Source organism: Pelodiscus sinensis, chromosome 23 (genome assembly GCF_049634645.1).
Source record: "Pelodiscus sinensis isolate JC-2024 chromosome 23, ASM4963464v1, whole genome shotgun sequence".
NCBI classification, from domain to species: Eukaryota; Metazoa; Chordata; order Testudines; family Trionychidae; genus Pelodiscus; species Pelodiscus sinensis.
In genome coordinates, this window is record NC_134733.1 from 25,713,015 (window position 1) to 25,722,293 (window position 9,279).

Here is a 9,279-nt window from a genome sequence, read left to right on the forward strand (position 1 = left end):
TTGTTCCTGCACAAGGTGAGTAACTTCCTTTTCTTCTTTAAGTGGTATCCCTGTGGGTGCTCCACTGTAGGTGACTTCACAGCAGTGGTATGTTGAAGCAAGGATGGTGGGCTTTGGAGTCACCTCTTAGTAACAGTAAAGAGCACTGTGTTGGCTTCTGCAGCTTCATTGGAAAGGTCGTATGGTGTAATACCTCATAAAGGTATGGTCTGAGGACCACACGGCAGCACGGCAAATGTCAGGAAGCAGAATCCCTCAGAGGAAATCTGTGGATGTAGCTACTGCCCTGGTGGAATGTGCCAGAAGCTGATGAGGAAGAGGTTTATGACATAGGGTGTAGCACTGCTTGATTCAGGACACTACAGGCAGTCCCCGACTTACGCGGATCCGACTTATGTCGGATCCGCACTTACGAACGGGGCTTTCTCACCCCGGAGGTCGGGGCGAGAGAGCCCCGTTCGTAAGCTGCTCCGGTGCCCCTGGTCTGCTGGAGACTGTCTCCAGCAGACCAGGGGCACCGGCGGGTTCCCGCGCTTGAGGCTTTGCCAGAGCAAAGCCTCAGAGGCGCGGGGAACCGCCGCTGCTGCCGCTTCAGTCTGGGTGCCTGTGGTCTGCTGGGGACCGTCCCCAGCAGACCACAGGCACCCAGACTGAAGCCGCAGCCGCAGCGGGGTCCCTCGCCTCTGAGGCTTTGCCGCTGCGGCTCTGCTCCCCGTGTCCCTGGTCTGCTGGGGGGGGGGGCGCAGCTAGTGTGCTCCCCCCCCCCCCCAGCAGACCAGGCTTTTGTTTTGGACTCTGGGGCAGAGCAGCTGGGGCGCTGCCGATTGGTCCTGCAGCGCCCGCTCTGGGCACTACTGGACCAACCCGGCAGCACCCCAGCTGCTCTGCCCCAGGCGTCCCCAAGTCAGCTTCTGCTGAAACTGACCAGCGGCTGACTACAGGAAGCCCCAGGCAGAGTTGCTCTGCCCCGGGCTTCCTGGAATCAGCTGCTGATCAGTTTCAGCAGCAGCTGACTTGGGGCGCCTGGGGTTCTTAAGTTGAATCTGTATGCAAGTCAGAACTGGCGGTCAGTTTCAGCAGTGTCTGAATCTGGACGCCAGTTCCGACTTACATACAGATTCAACTTAAGAACAAACCTACAGTCCCTATCTTGTACGTAACCCGGGGACTGCCTGTATAATGTTAGATATACATTGTGATGAAAGTAAGCTGCCTTTACAGCACTTTGCAGTTGCGACAAAGAGGCGCTGTGAATTATGAAAGGGTCTCGTGCAGTTAGTATAGAAGGAGAGAGACCTCCTGACATCTGGAGTGTGGAGAAGCGCTTCCTGTGCAGACAAGTGCAGTTTTGGGTGGAAGGTAGGTTGTGTAATTGGCTCATTAATAAGGAAGTCTGAACACACCTTTGGTAGAAAGGATGGGTGAGGACACAATGTGATGCTGTCCTTAGTAAAAGCTGTTTACACTGGTGATACGGTGAGGGCTGCCAGGTTACTAACCCTGTGAGCAGAAGTTACTGCTAAGAGGAAAGCCAATATGGAGGTCATTAGAGACAAGGAACATATCGCTAAGGGTTCAAATTGAGGTTGAGATAACTTATCCAACACCAGCTCCAAACTCCATAATGGTAGAGGTGGTCTATGGGGTGGGAATTATGTTTTGGAGGCCCTTGAGAAACCATCTAGTGATGGGGTGTGCAAATACCAAGAGTCCTTCCACTGGGGAATGAAATGCATTGATGGCTGCGAGCTGGACTTAAAGGGATGGTAAGGATAGCTGTTACTGCGTTAGATCAAGGATATAGGCCAGGATTATATGACGTGGGGCAGTGTGAGGATCTGCAGCCTTCTGCGTGCACCAATGTGAGAATCTCATCCATTTATGTAGCAGTGTGTCTGCTATGCAAGAAACTTTTTGCTTTACTGTGTCTGAGCAAAGCATTTCTGAGTCCTGAAATCATCTAGGAGCCAGGCTGTTAGATGTAGCTTGTCGGGATGGTGGGGTAGCAGGCTGGTGCCCCCATTCTGGGTCAGTAGGTCTGGTTGGAATAGCAGGGAAAAGGGGGGTTAAAAAGACATCCGAGAGAGATAGGGAAACCAGGTCTGTCTGGACCAGGAGGGAGCTATGAGAATTATTCAGGCCTGGTCCAATTTGATCTTGTTGATAACTCTTGGGACAAGTGGAATCAGGGGGAAGGTGGAAACTAGGTGAACCTTCCAAAATATCATGAAGTCGTCTCCTAGAGAGCTGTGCCCTAGACCCCCTTTGGAACAGTACTTCGGACATTTGGCATTGATGCAGGAGGCGAAAAGGTCAATCTGAGGATACCCCAGTTTCAAAATATGGATGTAAGTACCTGTCAATCTATTTCCCACTTGTGGTCTACGTTGAAACTCTGTTTAGAGTGTCTGCTGCAGTATTGTTGACTCCTGGCAGGTACGATGCCATGAAGGTTATACTGTTGGCTATGCACCAGTTCCAGAGACTGATAGCTTCTATGCATAAGGAACGGGATCAAGCTCTGCCTTGGCAGTTGAGGTAGTACATGGTTGTCATGTTGTCTGTCAATATCCTGACAGCAGAATTGGCTATGCATTGGCAGAAGTGTTTGCAGGCATTGGCAACAGCATGGAGCTCTAGAAGGTTTGTGTGCAGAGATGTTTTGTGGTCAGACCAATGACTTTGTGTAAAAAGACTGTCTAGGAGGGCTCCTTACCCAATCATGGAGGCGTTGATTGGGATCTGGGCCGGCAGTTGTTTGCGCTGGAATGGAACTCCCGCCAGCAGGTAGGTTGCAATGGTCCACCATTTGAGGGAGGCTATAACATGTGGAAGTGGGGAGACTTGTTTGTGAACGCACTACTTTGCGGGGGTTAGACCAATGCTAACCAGTGCTGGAGACACTGGAGGTGTGGATGGGTATGCTACATATGTCATAGCGGCCATGTGGCCCATCAGCTGTAAACATAACAGAACTGTCATGGTAGGGCTTGCAGTAATTATAGCAACCAAGTCCTGTATTGTCTGGAACCTGTGTGACTGTAGGTAGGCCTGTGCCGTAGGGAATCGAGGCGAATCCCTATGAATTCTACATACTGGACAGGTTGAAGGAAGGACTTTTGGTCTTCAGTAATGAGACCCAGGGATTCGAACAAGTCTCTGGTGGTGGATATCATATGCAGGGTCTCTGCTTGGGAGGATCTTTTTATAAGGCAGTCATCGAGATAGAGGAAGATGATCACTCCCTGTTGATGAAAATATGCAGCTTCAACTGCCAGGGTCTTGGAAAATACTGTGGGCACTGAGGAGAGGCCAAAAGACAGGACACGGTACTGAAAATATTCCAATGCTATTGAAAAATGGAGGAAGAGTCTGTGAGATGAGTGGATAGCAACATGCAAGTAGGCGTCTTGTAGGTTGAGAGCCGCAAACCAATCTCCTTTGTCTAGCACTGGAATTATGGACACTAATACCATCTTGAACCACTGTTTCCATAGATATTTATTTAGTCTCCATCCCTCTTGTCATGATCACACCCCATCCCCCCATGGTTCTCCACTGAACCCTCATGAGGATACAGTCTCTGTTGTTCTTCCACTCCCTGGATATGGGGTTTCCTGGGATATTGAACAGGGACTGGAACATTCAAGGGAGTAGGATGGTCAGTTGATGGGGCCTTCGCTTTAGCAATCCTCTCCCGTGTTTCCACTTCTGTTCACCTGGTCTCGGCCTTTATTTCCGCTAGTCTCTCCTGTGCTGCTGCTAGCCTCTCCAGAAGTTCTTGTTGGGCACGCTTCTCCTCGGCCTCTTCTTGTGCTAGCCTTGCCTGGCGTTCTTGTTCCTCACGCTCAGTTTGTGCTCGCCTCTTCTCTATCCGTAGGATAAGCTCAACCTCTTTCTGAGTTAGAGGTCTGCCAGCTGCCTTACAGGCAGCTTCCCAAAGAGGAGGCAGAGGTGAGAGAGGAGAAGCGCTGTTATACATTGCTCCTGCCCTCTCCTTGGGGAATAAGTCTGTCCTAGAGCTGGACATCATGTCTTAACTAGCCTAGCTATCCAGTTGTCCCGAAAGCTAGAAAAAAAACAAACTGTTTGGGTAGGTCTGTATCTGGCTTAAGGTCTGCCCCTCCCTGAGGCAGCCCAGAAAAAAAAGAAAAAACAAAAGGAAAAAACTGCAAAGCTTGCAACTCAAAAGAAAACTTGTGCCCTTTTAAAAATCCTGGGTTCTCAAAATAATCCCACCACTATGCCACCATGTCATGGCTCCTTCCCCACTCTGGCATGATAAATGCAGAAGTGGGGGCCAGCTAGTGTACCCCAAAGCCTTATCTACCAGGCTTTGGTATAAAACTTCCCCCAAAATCTTAAAAACCTGGATCTTGGGAATAAAACTTCCGCTGCCACCACCCAAATGTTGCTAAGGAAACCAGGGGAAAGATCATTTGGGAAATTTCACCCCTAAAATAAAAATCAGGGCACACAATTAACCACTGCCAGCTTAATAAAAAGAAAAGAAAGAACTTTTATTATTACAACAATATTCCTGTTGCAGGCATAATGACTAGATAGGGAGGTAACAAAATATACTCATGGAAAAACTCCATGGGCCTAGAACTTAGTTACAAAGAAAAGCCAAAACATCTTTTAAACAGTGCCAGATCTCAGATCCCATACCCAATCCTTAAAACAAAACGAAATTACCTAAACTTTACCATACTTACAGAAAATGAAGAATGGTGTCTTGGAGAGAGAGAGAGAGAGAGAGACATGCTTGTCCCTCTCTGTAGCTGCAGAGAACTCTCCCAGAGAGACAAAAAGGAGAAAAGAAAAACCCAAATTCCTTTGTCCCAGTTTGAAAGTCCCACCTACATTCCTATTGGCCACTCCACCTGGCTAGGTGTAGTTAACCCCTTAATCCCCAGGCTGTTGGCTAACCCTCATAATCATTACATCCCTCATTTATATTTCTCCATAAGGCAGTAGTTGGAGTAAAGGATTGAGCTTGTTATTCTGATCGCTTTTGCCTGGCCTCACTTGGTTTACCTCTCTCCTGGACATGTCGAAATAGTCTTCGATAACCCTGCATCTTTACCCAGACCTTCTGACGCAAGACCAAGGTGTCTGCATCACCCAGACCTGGAGTCCTTTCATCTTTGGTGTGGATGCTCCATGGTTTAACACAGCAGAGCGCACTAGCTTTGACCAGATAAGACAAGCTCTCCTTGGTAGTAGAAAGCCGTCAGCAACAGGCTTCCCCAACATGTGTCTCTATAACTCTTATATTGGACTATCTGCTTTTTCTTAAGCAACAGGGGTTGTCTGTATCCTCCATCATGGTCCACATAGTGTCTATTTCTGTTTTTCATGCAGGGGAGCAAGGTTGGTCTGTTTTTACCAACCCAATGGTTAGCCATTTTCTAAAAGGTTTGGATAGACTGTACCCGTCTTCGCCAGACAGAGCCCATCTGGGACCTTAATCTGGTTCTCTCCAAACTTATGGGGCCTCCCTTTGAACCACTGGTGTCAGCCGACGGTCAGAGAGGGGGTGTGTGTGTGTGTGTGTGTGTGTGTGTGTGTGTGTGTGTGTGTGTTTCCGAGAAAAGGTTTAACGTCTGTGTCTTTACTGCTAGGACCGGGGTCCCGTCGCAGAGGGTAGCCAGCAAGCCAACAGACGCCCCTTTATAGGAAGAGCTTATTACACCTCAGATTTTAGCTGCTAGAATGCAAGATTCCTTCGCAGCGGGCAGCCTGGGAAAGACTGAGAGGTGCCCCAACGGACCTGTCACCTGGGAGTGACACAAATCCAAACGCCCAATCTCTTCCTATACCTGTCCCTTATGACCGGCTGAAATTCTTTTAAATTGTGCTTGGTTCTGTTACAGCAACTGAAGGAGTCAGGTTAAAGCTTAAACAGTTACAGGTTTATTAAAGAAGCTTATAAATCATATGGTTACAATGGCTATTGCTCTATTTCTTAACTGCTAGCAAATACAGATCTTATGGTGACATAGGAAGAAGGAGGATAGAAAGTAATGGTACCAAGTGACAGCTTAATCTTTAAAGAGCTCTATTCTATGCATGCACTAAAACAAAAGGACACATACGGGTACAATTTTTACCCCCTTCTGCGTCGCTCGGTCCCAGCGTGTAAGGCAAGGATCGGTCCCTCAAGTCCTCGGAAAGACGAAAATATGAGGTGGGCGTCCCCGTGGACCTCGGGAGGTCAAACACCTAACGCGACCAGCAGGTAAATGGTAGATTGACAGAGTAAATGTGCTGTTGGACCCATCTTTATACCCCTGGGGGCCCGTATCCTCTTTGGGTATGTCTACACTACAAAGTTAGTTCGAATTAACTTTCATAGGCGCTACACTAGCACTCTGTTAGTTCGAATTTAATTCGAACTAACGGAGCGCTTAGTTCGAACTAGGTAATCCTCATTCCACGGGGATTAAGCCTAGTTTGAACTTACTAGTTCGAATTAAGGGCTGTGTAGACCCTTAATTCGAACTAGTGGGAGGCTAGCCCTCCCCAGGTTTCCCTGGTGGCCACTCTGGCCAACACCAGGGAAACTCTTCTGCCCCCCTCCCGGCCCCGGACCCCTTAAAGGGGCACGGGCTGGCTACGGTGCCCGTGCCAGGTGCAAGCCTGCCAGCACCCAGCCAGCAGACCCTCCACCTGGCACGGATCGAGCCACCCATCCGATGCCCCCCAGCCTTCCCCCTCTTCCCGGGACCAGGCTGGCAGCTCCTGAGAGCTTGCCCGGGACCGCAAGAGGTGGGCACCCGCCTGGGCTAGTGCAGACATCGTGGACCTCGTCCACGATCTCCGCACTAGACACAGGAAAGTGGCCGGCTAGGGCAGGAGAGCTGCCAGCCTGGCCACCCAGGAGCAGGTGTGCATGAAAATCAAGGTGGTCCACTGAGACCCCCAACCCTGAGCCCTGAGCTTACAATGGCCGTCCTGGGTCAGACCAAAGGTCCATCTAGCCCAGTAGCCTGTCTGCCGACAGCGGCCAACCCTAGGGACCCTGGAGGGGATGGACAGAAGACAGTGACCAAGCCATTTGTCTCGTGCCATCCCTCTCCAGCCTTCCACAAACCTTGGGCAGAGACACCACTCCTACCCCCTAGCTAATACCACTCCATGAACCCAGCCTCCATGACTTGATCTCACTTCCCTTTAAACTCTGTTCTAGTTGTAGCCTTCACAGCCTCCTGCAGCAAGGAGTTCCACAGGTTGACTCTTTGCTTTGTGAAGAACAGCTTTCTGTTACTAGTTTGAAGCCTGCTACCCATTCCTTTCCTGTGGTGTCCTCTAGTCCTCCTTTATGGGAACTAATGAAGAACTTTTCTGTATGCACCCTCTCCACCCAACACATGCTTTTAGAGACCTCTATCCTGTCCCCCCTCCGTCTCCTCTTGTCTAAGCTGAGAAGTCCCAGTCTCTTTAGCCTCTCTTCATATGGGACCTGTTCCCAACCCCTGATCATTTTAGTTGCCTCCCCTCTTCCAGCCTCTCTCTTCCCCTCTCCCACCTCCTTTTCCCAGTCTCCCCCAGTTTTGTTCAATAAAGAGAGATTCTATTTTTGAATACAATTGTCCTTTATTTTGTACATCAAGAAAAGGGGCTAGGGAAGGGTAAGTGGAAGGAGGTGAGGGAGGAATGGGGTACGAGCCCCCGATGGGGAGGACTGGGCTGGCTCTGCGGGCTTCTGGGGGTGGGAGCTCTCCTGCAGCCCCCCAATTGCCCCCTCTCCCCAGATGGCAGCCTGCGGCAAGTGCAGCCGGTCTGATGGCCGAGTGGTGTGATGTGCCCAGTGTGGGCACTCCGGGCAATCCAAGCCAGGACTGCTTTGCAAGCGGGGCACCCCTGAGAACTGTCTGTCCGGGGTGGGGGTCAGGACCCTTTAAGCGCAGCCCTCGGCTAGCCTGAGACAGCATCTCCATGCTCTAAGTCCTCCTCTGATGCCCTGCCGGCACTGCTTCTGGCCATCCTTAAGCCCTGTTCAGGGTCCACTTAATGTGGACATGCTAGTTCGAATTAGCAAAACGCTAATTCGAACTAGTTTTTAGTTCTAGATGCGTTAGTTCAAATTAGCTTAGTTCGAATTAACTAATTCGAACTAAGTTAGTTCGAATTAGCGCTGTAGTGTAGATGTACCCTTTCTTATCTAAGAGGCCAAATTGTACTGGTCCGTTTTGTGGCGCCAGTTCTTACAAGCAAGTTTCAAGTTAATTTACACTTGCAAGAGAGAGAACTAAATTGTGTGTACTAGACATTTTTTTTACTGGGTGAAAGATTCCTCCCCCCGCAGACGGCTGTGTGTTTGTATCAATATGGGTTAAGTCAAGGGCACTCCTTGGCAGCTTCTTGATCAGCAATTGGCATATCTTTGTTTACAGCCACTCACGGTCACAGCAGCCTGGGCCTTCTGTTCTGTGTGCCCTGCATGCTCCAGGCAAGCAAAAATGGATGTTACAAAGGGGGGTTCCTGTCTGGCTACAACTGGCCACTTGCTCCGTACTCTACCCTTCCTATAAGGTGTTTTTTCTAATTGTGATAATCTCCACAAGGAAGGTTTCTAAGCTCAGGGTCCTAACATCTGAGCTCCCATGTACACCCTTTTAGAACAGAGGTTTTCAAACTGTTTTTCTCATGACCCAATTGAAGAAAAGTGTTGATGCCCACGACCCACCATAACTAGTATGACTAGAGTGTGGGCTCTGAGGTGGGCTGAGGATGAGAACTGTGGAGGGTAGGAAGGGGCTCCAGCTTTAGCAGGGGTCAAAGCTGGGGCAAGAAGAGCTTTTCTTGAGCAGCTCATGGGGTCAGTAGTGCAGCAGAGGTGCTCAGGTGCCTTCCTGCTGCTCCTGGCGCTGTAGACCATGCTACGCCCCACAAACAGCCAGCAGCAGGTTCTCAACCAATGGGAGTGCAGCACTAGTGCTTAGGGCAGGAGCAGTGCACAGAGCCCTGTGTGCCCCCCCTCTCCCCACACACACCCCCCTACCTAGGAGCTGGGCCTGTCGCACAGCTTCTGGAGCCAGGAAAGGCAGGGAGCTGCCTTCACACTCCCATCCGTCACCTGATCCCCTTGCAGCATCAAGACCCATTGCCTGACATTTCACAATTCAGTACTGGGTTGCGACCCATAGTTTGAAAACCACTGTTTTATAAATATAAGGTGCAGCTCCACCCACTTATAGCCTTTCTACCAAAGGTAGTCTCCAGTTTCCATATGGGTTAGGACATTTTTCTGCCTGATTTCTACTCAAAGCC